Raw genomic sequence first — 13,712 nt, forward strand, 5'->3', positions numbered from 1 at the left:
CAGAGAGGAGCCACTTCTACCTCACTCTTTCTATCCCGACAGGGGCGGCCCTGTGGTGCAGAGTGGTAAGCTGCAGTACTGCAGTCAAAGCCCCGCTGACGACCTGAGTTTGATCCCAACGAAGTTGATTTCAGGTAGCCAGCTCATGGTTGACTCAGGCTTTCATCCTTCTGAGGTTGGTAAAATGAGTACCCAGCTTACTGGGAGTAAAGTGTAGATGACTGGGGAAGGCAATGACAAAACCAGTCTAGAAATATAATCTATCCCTACAGCAATTAGTGCAATTAACCACATACATGCAGGTTTAACTTATTCACAAACTGTCTAAGCTATTGAACAGCCCTCATGTAGAAATTTCTGAAGCAGTTGCTACATTTTTAATCCATGTTCTACATGATATATAACAATGATCCTGTTTTTGTACTTGGAATGTATGGTACTTCTGGTTTATGCCTAATAAAGGTTTTTGGATTATTTATTTATTTATTAAATTTATAGGCTGCCTCATCCCCGAAGGGCTCGAGGTGGCTCACAACATGACTGTTTCCAGAACAGTAAATCAATATAACATAAAATCTAACTCATTAAAATTCAGCAGCAATTAAAACAATAAATACAAATTAAACAACAAAGGTTGTGTAAAAACACACACACAGGTGCCCGGTCTAAAGGATTGGATTGGATTGATTGATTGGAAACTGATTAGAAATTCCATTTGAGCTGTAATCTAGGCTTCTATCCACTGAATAGAAGCCTATCTGAGGCACGTAACTTGGAGATATAGCCGGGAGTGGCTCTCAGTATGGTCTAGTGGTTAAAAGCAGCAGACTCTAATCCGGAGAACTAGGTTCAATTCCCCACTCCCCCACATGAAGCCTGCTGAGTAACCTTGGGCTAATCACAAGGGAAACCAATCCAATTCACCAGATAAGAGTCCACCACTCTTAACCACTGTACTACACTGGCTCTCCATTAAATTAAATGGTCCGCCTCACTCAGGTCTTTGTGCCCATGCAGATCTGATTTGCAATAGCTAATCAAGGTAACTTTTCAATTGTTTTCCGCCAAAGTATGCCAGCATTTAACTTTAAACCTACCAGTAAGATTCAAACTTATTTTGGCCCAATCCAAAGTCAGGATGGCCAAACCCCCACTGGGACCCAGACCAGTCCATAAAAGACGCAGCCCAAGACCCAGCAAAAAAGTTCCTTGGACCTCCAGTCCAGTTCTTTGCTGGTCAGAACTCTGGTTTCCTTCTAAGAGCCAGTTTTGCATTCTGTGGGCCTTTTCCCCCCCTACTGCTCTGACTCCTCACTCAATTCTCTCCAGATTGCAAGCCCCAGATTTAAGGTTGTATGCCCCTTCCCTAAACTTCCCAATTTCTTCCCTTTTCCTACGCAGTGGCATAGGAGGTTAAGAGCTCATGTATCTAATCTGGAGGAACCGGGTTTGATTCCCCGCTCTGCCGCCTGAGCTGTGGAGGCTTATCTGCGGAATTCAGATTAGCCTGTGCACTCCCACACACGCCAGCTGGGTGACCTTGGGCTAGTCACAGCTTCTCGGAGCTCTCTCAGCCCCACCCACCTCACAGGGTGTTTGTTGTGAGGGGGGAAGGGCAAGGAGATTGTAAGCCCCTTTGAGTCTCCTGCAGGAGAGAAAGGGGGGATATAAATCCAAACTCTTCTTCTTCTTCTCTCCTAATGTGTGCGCATATGTAAATGCTTAGGGAATCAGTTCTCAGGTACTTAGTGTAAGTTCTTTACATGTCGTTATCATTCCGTTTTGTATGCAATAAAGTTATTTATTTCATGGGTCCCCAATGTCATCAGGACCCATTATCTCCCCCCGCCCCCTGCCGCCCTTCCTTCTTCCTAGGAGGGTTAAGTTTAAGTTTAAATAAGTTTTTGTGAGACGCCTATCTTTGGACACAACTGCGGTTTTTAAGTGTATTTATGGAATTTGTATTTATGATGATTTTATATACTTTTATGTTGTACACCGCCCAGAGCCCTTCGGGGATGGGGCGGTATATTAAATCAATTTTTTAAAAAAAAATATGTGCATTTACAGTCACTCTCTCCCGCTCACTTCATAATTTTAATTTGGGGCAATCCCAGGGAGATCTCTTTGGCATATAAAGATTGCAAGGTCTTGCATTATTCCTTTCTGGAAGCCTGTAATAAACCCATTTCCCAATCCCTGGATCCAATTCGGGAAACAACATGGCTCCTGTTTTCTCACTAATCACCTCTTGTCGAGCTTGTTAGACACAGGATTATGAAAGGCAGCACGGAAAACCGGAGTAGATGAATAGGAATACTATCCCTCTTCTCAGCAATGGGAAGCCCTGGCCCCAGCTAGAAAGGGCCAAATATACAATCCCATCCAAAACAGGCTTAATACCACTTCTCTTTTTCCTTGTCAGGACTGCACTATAATGTACCAGCATGTTGATTTGCAACTTCTACCACAGCTAAACTGCAGCCATTTTGATGACGAAGAGATACTGTGCTGGTGAAGGAGCTGTCCAGATTTATGAGTGCATCTCTCAGCTGTGTCTATGCTGCGTTTGGATCCCAGCACAATTTCTCTGTTTTTTTTATTTTGTAGTTGGGAGAGCACAGGAAGGTGATAACACTACCCTGATACAAAAGGGCAGTGAAACAGGACCTTGTTATTGGTCTCTCTATTGCAGCAATTCACCCTGTTTATAAAAGAATTCTGAGAACTCAGTTAATTGCCCAGGAATGCAATTCATTTAATCAAAATTAAATTCAGAACACAGAATATAAAAACCCAAAGGCCTTAAAGTAATAGTTGTTGATTCTTACAAGCCGAGAAGTAACTACATAAATATGATAATGCACAGTCTGACTTATACAGTATTTAAGTCCTTTTTCACACCTCGCAAATACAGGCTACACAACTTCAAGTGATGCTAAAAGTGACTCATCCTAATAGCTTTCTTGCATTATTGGGTAAGTGTAAGCTATATTTATGATTCAGATTGTTCTTTAAGTTTAAAAAATCCCTCTAGGGTTTTGTTTTTCCTCTACCACTGTTTATCATGATATACACCCAAAACAGTTAATGGAATCCAAGAGTCTTTTGTAGCCCTTTAGGTATTAGTGATGCTATCAAAGTAAGAAAAGGATACAGAACACCTTGGCAGGTAGCCAGATAAGGAAATGGTTTAACAATATTATGCTTCCAAACATATTTGTCTGCAGGGCTCACTAATTGTTTCAAATGTAGCTGGTTAGTGACTTCAGATCTCGAGCCAAAATTAAAATCAAGAAAAACGACTCTAGTTTTAAATAATTTTTAGTATTCTCAAAGTACAGCAACTCTTGAATCGAATTAAAATGAGTAGAGTTCATAATTCCTGTACTCCCTTTAAGAACTTGTCTAAACTGCATGGCTACGTTTGCTAAAGTGCTCCATATTCGACTGTAAGGCTAGAAATAACATCCAAGCCAGACAAGGTACAATTAGATCTGCGATCAGATCTCCTAAACCAGTGGTGGCGAACCTTTGGCACTCCAGATGTTATGGACTACAATTCCCATCAGCCCCTGCCAGCATGGCCAATTAGCCATGCTGGCAGGGGCTGATGGGAATTGTAGTCCATAACATCTAGAGTGCCAAAGGTTCGCCACCACGGCCCTAGACAGTAAAAGGACAGCCGTGTGTACTCATCATTTCTCCTTCAAGAAAATTGATTTTTGGAGGGATGGGGTTGCAAGACGGTTAGCCATCTTAACGATTTCTGATAACAGTGACTATTCCTCCTGGTCTTTTCCGAGTATTCCCTTCTAAACACAAAGTAAGTGCAGCTATTACCCGTGCTGCTTTGATGCCTTCACTCCTTTCTCGGCTTTAGTTCTGGGAATAGCACATTTTCCAGTACTATACTTTGTAATTGGGCAAATGCTGAAGCCTCCTTCAGATGGCATATCCACTGCTGCTCCACCTGCCATCTGGAATATGGTTCTGCTAGCGTTATACACATCGTGATGAGAACGGGCAAGACAGCTGCAACCATTTTGTGACTTTCGAGAAAAATATCCGTAGTCGATAAAAATGATACTGTAAACGCAATCCAGGGGCAAAAAAGGGCTGCAGGTTCATTCTGACACAATTTCTATGCTACAACGCTACAAAAATCCAACAATGCTACAAAATCCAACATCCTTGCTTGTTACTAACATCACAGCAGACTCGATTTATTGCATTTTTTAAAAAAAACCCAACTTTATAGGCACAGCTCTTCCCTCAAAAGTTTAGAGAAAAATCAGAGAATAACCATAATACCCCATCACTTCACTCATCTTTTGTTTTCGTATTACCAGTGTTTCCCCGAATATAAGACAGTGTCTTATATTAATTTTTGCTCCCAAAGACGCGCTATGTCTTATTTTCAGGGGATGCCTTATATTTCTGTATTCTGTTCGTCAGGCATGCTTCCAAACAAAAACTTTGCTACGTCTTACTTTTGGGGGAAGCCTTATATTTCGCACTTCAGCAAAACCTCTACTACGTCTTATTTTCCGGGGATGTCTTATATTCGGGGAAACAGGGTATTTATTTTCCCAAGTTGGTGTTCCCAAGCTTTATAGCATTTGAATATATCAGCCCACATTTTAATTAAAAGTGTCTTCCTCTTCCAAGTAATGCTACTCACTTATGGACTGAATAGAATATCACTGGTTCAACTTAGACATTCTGGAGGATTAGGAATAGGCCACAGGCTCACACACACTTCCCATTCCCTGTGCCATTTCCCTGTGCCATTACCTGTTTGATACCAACTATAATTTGCCATTTTACCTGTTTGTGTATACCTTCTTAGACAGAACAGAAAATTATGTTAATCATAATTTTCAAATCGGATCAAGTGTAATCCATAGTGCAGTTGCAACAGCAGGTAATAGTTTGCAACAGAGACAAATCAGGAGGAGAGTTCTACAGCATACAAGGAAGAGGAGGAGTTTGAACCTGAAACTTTTTCAAGGCTGATCCGCATAGCGCCAAATCTTGGCTTGGTGCTACATGCAAACCAAACCCAGATTGGCCCTACAGTGACAAAGTGTAATGATTGTCTCAGAGATCCCTACTGATCAATAGCCATAAGGCAGGAGTAAGAAATCTGTTGGCTTTGCTCATCTTCACACCATTCGCAAGTATGCATACTGTTGAAAGAAATGTTTGGAAACCTCCCAGACTTACATTTGTCAAAACATTTCACCTTCTGCAGTTGTAGGTACAGTTGGCAAATGCTACTTCAGCTTCCAAGTCTTCTAAGCTTACACGTCGGCTGGAAACTAAGGAAACTTCAGAGTTACAACTTCCCCCTATGACGGCTGAGTCCAAGGAAAGGGAAAATTTGTGGGCTGCCTGAGGTTGAACAAGTTTCAACAAAAGAGCTGGGGAAAAATACCTGTTGGGTAAAAAAATTTCACTTTCACAAGTAAAGCAAAACAATCTATGACTTTCAGAGTCACACAAGACCACAACTTAATATTACTACAGAGGCCACAGTTAAGGTTCCTTGATAATGATGTACTTAATACCATTCTATCTCAACAGTGACATGAAAATACATACGGTTACAGCTTGCTGCCTTGGTCAAAAAAACCCAGATATACTTTTAAAAATTCCCAGATTCTCAGAGTAGGTCAGACATCAAGAAATGAGCTTCCCTGACAAGTACCATGCCCCACTAACGAATGCTGAGAGCCGAACATTTTCCTACAGCTTCAGACACGGACATTTACTTTGGAGATAGTCCTAGCATTACCATGGCGCAGTCAGAAGAATTATAACTGCTTTAAAAACAGCTGTAAATGGGGAGCTTATCTTATTGAGACAACATGCTGCAAAGCGGTAATCGTTCTATTCCAGCCACATACCTAGTCCCTCTGCCATCTCCATGCCAGGTTCTCCACACATGCGCTCATGTAAATAAAGGAACAGTTTTTGCAACACGGTTTGCAGCCAAGACATTTTCTCTTATTTGCAAAGAAGCACATAGCTGAGCAGATATACATCCTACACACTTAATCTAAACTAATCCCATTCACCCCAGGATTACCAAATGCTCACATCCCTTTGACATGGTTTCTTGGGAAACTGGAGAAAGAGATATATCTTCCACAATTAGTTGAGAAAAAAAATATCAAAGGCTTCTAGGACTTATACGGAATGTTTCAGAAGGACTACGAGACATGGGAATAGTGGAAGATAAATGTATTGTGATCACCTAAAAGAACAAGAAACCTGTAATTAATTGCCAAAGAACTAAGATTTCACCTCCTACCCATGTCTTGTGGAAAAATTATGCAGCAAGGAAACCCAAATGATGTGTTCTCCAAAGCATCCATTTATCAAAACCGTTACCAATTGCAGAGAGAGAGCACGTGTGTGCTTGGGCATAAGAACTAGCCTGCTGGATCAGACCAGAGTCCATCTAGTCCAGCATTCTGCTACTCGCAGTGGCCCACCAGGTGCCTTTGGGAGCTCACATGCAGGATGTGAAAGCAATGGCCTTCTGCTGCTGCTGCAGCTCCTGAGCACCTGGTCTGCTAAGGCATTTGCAATCTGAGATCAAGGAGGATCAAGATTGGTAGCCAGAGATCGACTTCTCCTCCATAAATCTGTCCAAGCCCCTTTTAAAGCTATCCAGGTTAGTGGCCATCACCACCTCCTGTGGCAGCATATTCCAAACACCAATCGCACGTTGTGTGAAGAAGTGTTTCCTTTTATTAGTCCTAATTCTTCCCCCCAGCATTTTCAATGAATGCCCCCTGGTTCTAGTATTGTGAGAAAGAGAGAAAAATTTCTCTCTGTCAACATTTTCTACCCCATGCATAATTTTATAGACTTCAATCATATCCCCCCCTCAGACGTCTCCTCTCCAAACTAAAGAGTCTATTACAGAAATCTAATGTTAACTGAGAAACGTCCCGTCATTTTGTTATGAGATCTCTTGCTACCCTGGGTTTTTCCTTTCTCTACAGTTGACTCATAGGTTTCACATTCAGAATATTTTTAACATCATTGAGCCTGGTACATGGTTTGAAAGACAAACAGGATCCCCAGACTCGTGGAAGTCAACGGTGAACCCTAAGCAGAGTTACAGTGTTCTAAAACTGATGAAGTCAATGGGTTTAGAAGGCGTGTTTCTATTTAGGACTGCACTGAGAGTTACCTTTCTTATCTCGGCTACATAAAAATAACAGGATGGCAAACGTTCGCTATTGTATGCTTTGGTAGACCAGTTTGTATCAACAGAGTATGTTCTTTTCTTGACTGGTCAAAAATACAGTGAACTAAATGATTCAATTCCTGGAGGTAGATAGATAGATAAACCTTTATTAGGCATAGAATCCATATAACAGCCAACATTGTCCAAACAAGTATCCCATACATGGGAACCATCGCAGGTAATCATTCCAGAGCTTCTATAAGGAACCTAGCTACAAAAGTTAAAATCTCGGAGGCAGAATTATTTAGTAGAAACGTAATCTTCCCCACAACAGAGTATTCATTAAAGGTTACAGGACAAAGAGCAAAGAGTCTGGTCCTAGATCCCTCGTATTTGGGGCAGTCAAGCAATATATGTTCCATACTAAATGATTAAAGTGACAGTAAAACATTAATACTGCAAAATGTTTAAAAAGAGATTTATGCTATTTGCAAAGAGTCAAGGCTTTTGCGCAGTAATGCATGCCTGAAGACCATACGCAAGGGGGTTAAAATGAACAGATCTATGAGAATCCCATGTATGAAGTAGCATGCTTGAAGATGGGGCCAAGGGTGTACTCTTGACTGGATCTGATCAGTTACCTGTAATGAAACAGGACAACTTTGCAAAGATTTGTTTCATGCTTGTGTTATTCAAAATACCAAACCACACTTTTTAAACTTTTGTTTGGGACTCCGGAGATAGCAGAAACGTGTATTTTTAAATGAAATTGAACAAAACTGACACAACTATAAAATGCAAATGTGATTGGCCATGCTGGCAGGGGCTGATGGGAATTGTAGTCCAAAACATCTGGAGTGCCAAAGGTTCGCCACCACTGTCCTAAAGTATGAATGCATGAAAGAAAGTAGGTATATGTGCCAGTGTCCTTAGAGCTTGGCAAGTAACATTTAGGTGCACTCATTTCCATCTTCAATATTTGTTGGCATTCTGTGTTGACTACAAAGCCAGGCCACCAACTACATCAGCGAATTCCTTACAAGAAGAATCATTTTTCATATAGCATTAGAGAATCTAATCCCACACATTAGCAATAATTTACCAATGACTTCTGAATTGGAGTAATATTCATCTTGAGACTTCAAAAAATGTCCCCAGTGGCCACAAAAGCTGGAGGATCTTAGTCAACTTCTAGAGGAGTTTCTCCAGGGAATCCTGAATTGCTGGGATCCAGAAGTACACACTCAGAACTCTAGAAAGATCTCTCCTCGCTCTTTGGGGTATCTGAAGCCCATAGAGAGTCAGGGGGGAAAAAAAACCTTTTATTTTCCCTCTCACAAGACAGGGGAATATTCCTCTTTACCCGTTGAAGTCCACTGAAATTCAGTAGTACACATTTGGAGCAAATCTACAACACCTAATAATAATCCCAAATATGATGGAGCTAAAAGAATTCAATCATCCCTGATTTCCACCAAATGATATTAGCCAAAGGATTTGGGACCAAAAGAGTGATTACTCTCATAAAGTGAGGATACATGCACAGAATTTTCTCAATTCAACTGTTAGTGTGAAATGTTCAATTAGTTATGAGAACTGGTGTTGTAATTCCCCAGCAAAAAACACAATTTTCCGCTATTATGGAGCCAACAGCTTTTCCATTCCATGTTTCCTTCTCCCCAAAACAAATAAACGTTTATTCACATATAATATGGGATTTTAACATTTTTATTGGACTATACAGCTATGTTTCCTTCCAAAGGACAGTCAAGGGACCAGATCAGTGGTCCCATGTTTTAAAATGCAAAGAGAAAAATAGTACCAGAGCTGGGAAAATGAAAAGCAGAGTAAAAAAGGGTGAATTCTTTACCACTGAAATTTGTTTTCACTGAATGTGTTGCCACTGAAATGTGTTGCTGTTTTTTAAATTCCAAAACCAAAATAGTGTGATACAGTCTGAGTTAGGTAGCTGTTAATTCTGGTAATCCACACCCATGGTGCACAAAGGTAATTTTATTTTGTTTTAATTGCGCCAGTTAAAAACCTCTCAAGTGAACTGAACAGCGTTAACGCAGACAAAATAAGAACACTGACAAAACAATTCAAAGTTGCAGAAGAATGCTGAAATATTTCGACGAGATGATGACAACAATAATACAATGTTTAAATTCACGAACTGTCTTTGTAACGCCAGCATTCTGTAATACCTGCACTGCCAAGTGAAGTCTTCACAAGTTATCCTCCTCCAAAACAGCTCTACTAAGATTGCCTGGTCAGCAACAAGATAAAAAGGGGGCTTACCAGGAATCAGATCCAGTATAGTAATTCTTACATTTTTGCTGTTCTGCATATAAGAGACTTCTGATTACAAAGGCTTCAAGTGCCTCGCTACTTTCAAACACACAATGGATTATGCTTGGCCACACATTACATTTTTTGATGCTTTCATTATATCTATAAAATGTAGCACCCGTCTTCTCTGTAAAGCAGCCAAGAAATAAAATGTAGTTTGGAAACAAAACCTTTTGAGTTTGTCTGCATAGCTGTTATCCATGTTTCTCGGCTGGCACGGAGCTAAACTGAAGAAGAATTGGTTTTTATACCCTACTTTTCTCTACCTTATGGAGTCTCGAAACAGCTTACAATGGCCTTCCCTTCCCCTCCCCATAACAGGCACCTTGTGAGGTGGGGGGGGGGAGTTCTGGGAGACCTGTGACTGGCCCAAGGTCAACCAGCAGCCTTCTTGTGGAGGAGCAAGGGATCAAACCTGGTTCTCCAAATTTGTCTGCTGCTCACTTGGAGAAGCAGGGAACCAAACCCAATTCTCAGACTGGAGTCCACATGGAGGAGCGGGGAATCTGGTTCTCCAGATTAGAGTCCTCCCCTCGTGTAAAGAAGAGGGATATCAAACCTGATTCTCCAGATTACACTCAACCACTCTTCACCATGTTGACTCTCTCATGCTGTGCTGGTGGGTTGTGCACAATCTCAGTGCTCCCACCTAGGAAGGCAGGATGAAGCTAGCCCTGAACCCACAAAATCTATTCCACCCATCCTGCTGTTTCTCAGTATGGTTGGAATGCCTACAGTGAGGACAGACTGACTGGGGCATAATCCCACTGGAGAAGAGGCTATCTGCCTACAAGCAACATTGCATGCACGCGCACATACCCCACCCCTTTATTAGGCATAGTACAATTACAATTACAGCTATCAAGTAGACATTTATACAATAGCTTTAAAACTGTTCAATATAAAATGTAATCGTATTAATAGTTAAATCTTATAAAACATCCAAATAGTTCAAATTTGATCTAGTCTTGACAACTTCAGCTAAAAAGGAGGCAACTGAAGTAGTTATTACAGGTGAAAGATCGCTTAGAAGGAGTCATCTAGTGTTTTCATTAGATGTTTCATTAGTTCCTTGATTTAAGAAGGGAGCATCGCATTCAAGGACAATACTCTCCCCCACCCGCAGGAGGATTAACCCTCCTCAAAGACAGAGTGTGTAACAGACTCCCCTCTGTGATACACCTCTGAAGATGGCAGCCACAGATGCAGGCGAAAGGTTAGGAACAAGATCACACCAGACCACGGCCACACAGCTCGGAAAACCCACCACAACCCACCACAACCAGCTGAATCCGGCCGTGAAAGCCTTCGACAATACCTCCTCGAAGAGGCCAATCTTTCCATCCACACCTGAGAACTAGATGGAATCCAATTTTCCCAGTTGTCTAGTGCAGCAACAGAGCACAGGATCTAGCAAAGGCCTCCAAAATGCAAAAATGAAACGCAGGGGTGGCTGGTACCCTCCACCCTTTCTGTCAGGGTGGCGTTTCTAATAAGCTCAGTAGGACTGATTTTGATGTGCTCTGTTGCACCCCCATCCCCATCTGCTGTATGAAGGAGACACTGCAGACTTCTTATTCTAAGCTTGCAGGGGCCCAAACAGAAAGGATAAGTACACACATTAGTGCCAACCTGTCCCAACCAACTTATAAAAACCCCAGCAAGCAGCTTTTAAAGCAAAGGTAGTTTGCCTTACTCTGCACAGTCTTTCTTGGTGGTCTCCCATCCAAGTATCAACCCACCATTAGCTTCTGAGATCTGGCTATATCAATCTGCCTTTCATCCCAAAAGTATAAGCAGACATAACAAAAACAAAAGTTCTAAATGCAGACACTAACAAATAAATGCATCCATTTTTATGCCCCCAGGTAGTTTTTTCTTGCCATCTTTTGTAATCTGTTTTTTAAAGTTTATAATGTTTAAATGTATATATTTATTGTATTATTTATTGTATTGGTTTCATATGCATTTATCTGTAAGCTGCCCCTGAGTCCTATAGGAGATTGGTGGGATACAAATGCAATGCAATGCAATCAATCATTTGCCAACTCAGTATTATACACTGGAATAGATTATTTATATTCAGATTCAAGCAGGACGTGATGACAGCAATCTAGGTGTCCAAATTCAAATCAATCCCAAATCTGATTCAATAGCAAAAAGTGACAACTACATTGTTACTAACAAATGTACAGCCTACCTGTCAAAGTCCACGTTTCAGCTAGGCACCCTATACTGTACCCTTCCAACTGAGCTTATGTATCCGGTGGAGGGGGCACCCTGGAGAAAAGTGAGCTACGCAGCGTCTAACCACGCAGCCCTTTCGTGCTTTTAACTTCTGTCAAACGCTTCTTCTTGTGTGACTTGAGTTTTAACACACAGATCTGCAGCTATCACTTCTGGTTTGGCCTTCTGCACCCCATCAATCCCTTTGCAAAATGGAACCAATGCCTATCTCTTGAGACAAATGTGTCAAAAGTGATCCCGCTACTTACTTCAAATGCTGGGAGTGTGCAACCATCAGACCTCTTTTTCCCCCTTCTTCCAAAACTTGCTGCAGCACTTTGCTCAGATGTCTGTGCATTAAAGCTCCTTCATTGTGCTCCAGGATGCTACAACTAAAAACAAAACAGGAAACAAAATGTCACTTCAGGTGGTTGGCGGGGAAATCCCTGACCCATCCGAAATATGTTTATGATAACTTAAAGCAGCAAGCCGAAAGAATAGTAATTAGGTGGTCATTTGTGTGGGTTGTGCTTTTTGTTATCTCTGTTAAATTGTTAAAAAGATGATTCCAGCTAACTGGGCTCTTAGCTCTCTTTGATCATTAACGTTACATCAGCTGCTGACTGAACAGAATATGCACAGAGAAGCAGAAGTTATTACACAGAAAAATATCATCGCAATAAACAAGATGACTGATGTAATAGATAAGTGTACCAAATTAATGATAACGTCTTTACCCTATACACAGGCATATATATTCACCCTGCCCTCCATCTCTCAACACTACGACCACATCAAAGACAATCAATCGGATTCGAATCTACCATGCAGCTCAACCCTGAGGAAGAGGTAGCTTCACCGGGGCCAGCGATGGTATAGTCACAGCGTAGCTGTCCTGCCTCCACCACGGAGAGCAAGCCAACAGCAACACTGCCCCTTCCCTCTTAAACGTGGCCTTCATATGAATGGGCGGCACCACAGATTTTGTTGGCGTATACAGAAGAAGAGTTTGGATTTATATCCCCCCTTTCTCTCCTGCAGGAGACTCAAAGGGGTTTACAACCTCCTTGCCCTTCCCCCCTCACAACAAACACCCTGTGAGGTGGGTGGGGCTGAGAGAGCTCAGAAGAACTGTGACTAGCTCAAGGTCACCCAGCTGGCGTGTGTGGGAGTGCACAGACTAATCTGAATCCCCCAGATAAGCCTCCACAACTCAAGCGGCAGAGCTGGGAATCAAACCCGGTTCCTCCACATCAGAATGCATCTGCTCTTAGCCACTGCTCTTAGCCACTACGCCACTGCTGCTCCAGCAACACCAGCAAATAGAAGCAGTCCAAGGCGAAAGAGATCAGGAACTCAACTAAAGCAGCCCCCACCCCCTGGATTGTCCCCTTTGGGGCTGGCATGAGTTCCTGTGTTGCAGAGGTGCTGTGGCCTAGGGTGCACTGGCACCTGGGTGCTGCATTGCCACACGGCTTCCCAACACCAGAATAAGTGCCCCTGAGCCATCGTAAATCTCCCTGATGCCAGTGCAAATGGAATTCATGCTGGCACCGGGGTCATGCCTCCTCCTCAGCAGTTTCTGGGCCCCCCTCAGGATTGCACTTGTAAGACTCCACTTTTGTTTAAATTATCAGTTTTTGGTTGCCAAAGGAGACTTTCTTCTATAAGGATTTTTCCTCTGTAGCTAATTCAGTACTATAAAAACACCTAGCACTGTTCCTTTTGTGTGCCAAATAAGCCCCGCCCCCAACAAAATCCTGTCTGCTTAAATTACTTAAACATTCCCTTTACCACTCAGTAGAGGTTAAATTTGCTCACAGTGCTCATCTCACAGCTATCTTGAGGCTTACCCAGGTAATGGGTTTTTTTGCCACCTGCATAGTGCTTTCTCAGTGTAGTAGAGGATTTACGCTTCCTCCATTAA

At 42.0% G+C, this 13,712-nt stretch overlaps 1 protein-coding gene across 8 annotated transcripts in view; it reads right to left on the bottom strand.

Annotated features, from left to right (window-relative positions):
* ATXN1 (ataxin 1) overlaps nt 1-13,712 on the bottom strand; it is a 287,821-nt gene that overhangs the window by 199,922 nt on the left and 74,187 nt on the right. For all 8 annotated transcript variants that reach the window (XR_007245459.1, XM_048507790.1, XM_048507791.1 and 5 more), the window contains exon 3: nt 12,055-12,177. The gene's annotated coding sequence lies outside the window, so the exon portion shown is untranslated. The remainder of the gene's footprint in view (nt 1-12,054; nt 12,178-13,712) is intronic.

This window comes from Sphaerodactylus townsendi, linkage group LG09 (assembly GCF_021028975.2).
Source record: "Sphaerodactylus townsendi isolate TG3544 linkage group LG09, MPM_Stown_v2.3, whole genome shotgun sequence".
NCBI lineage: Eukaryota > Metazoa > Chordata > Lepidosauria > Squamata > Sphaerodactylidae > Sphaerodactylus > Sphaerodactylus townsendi.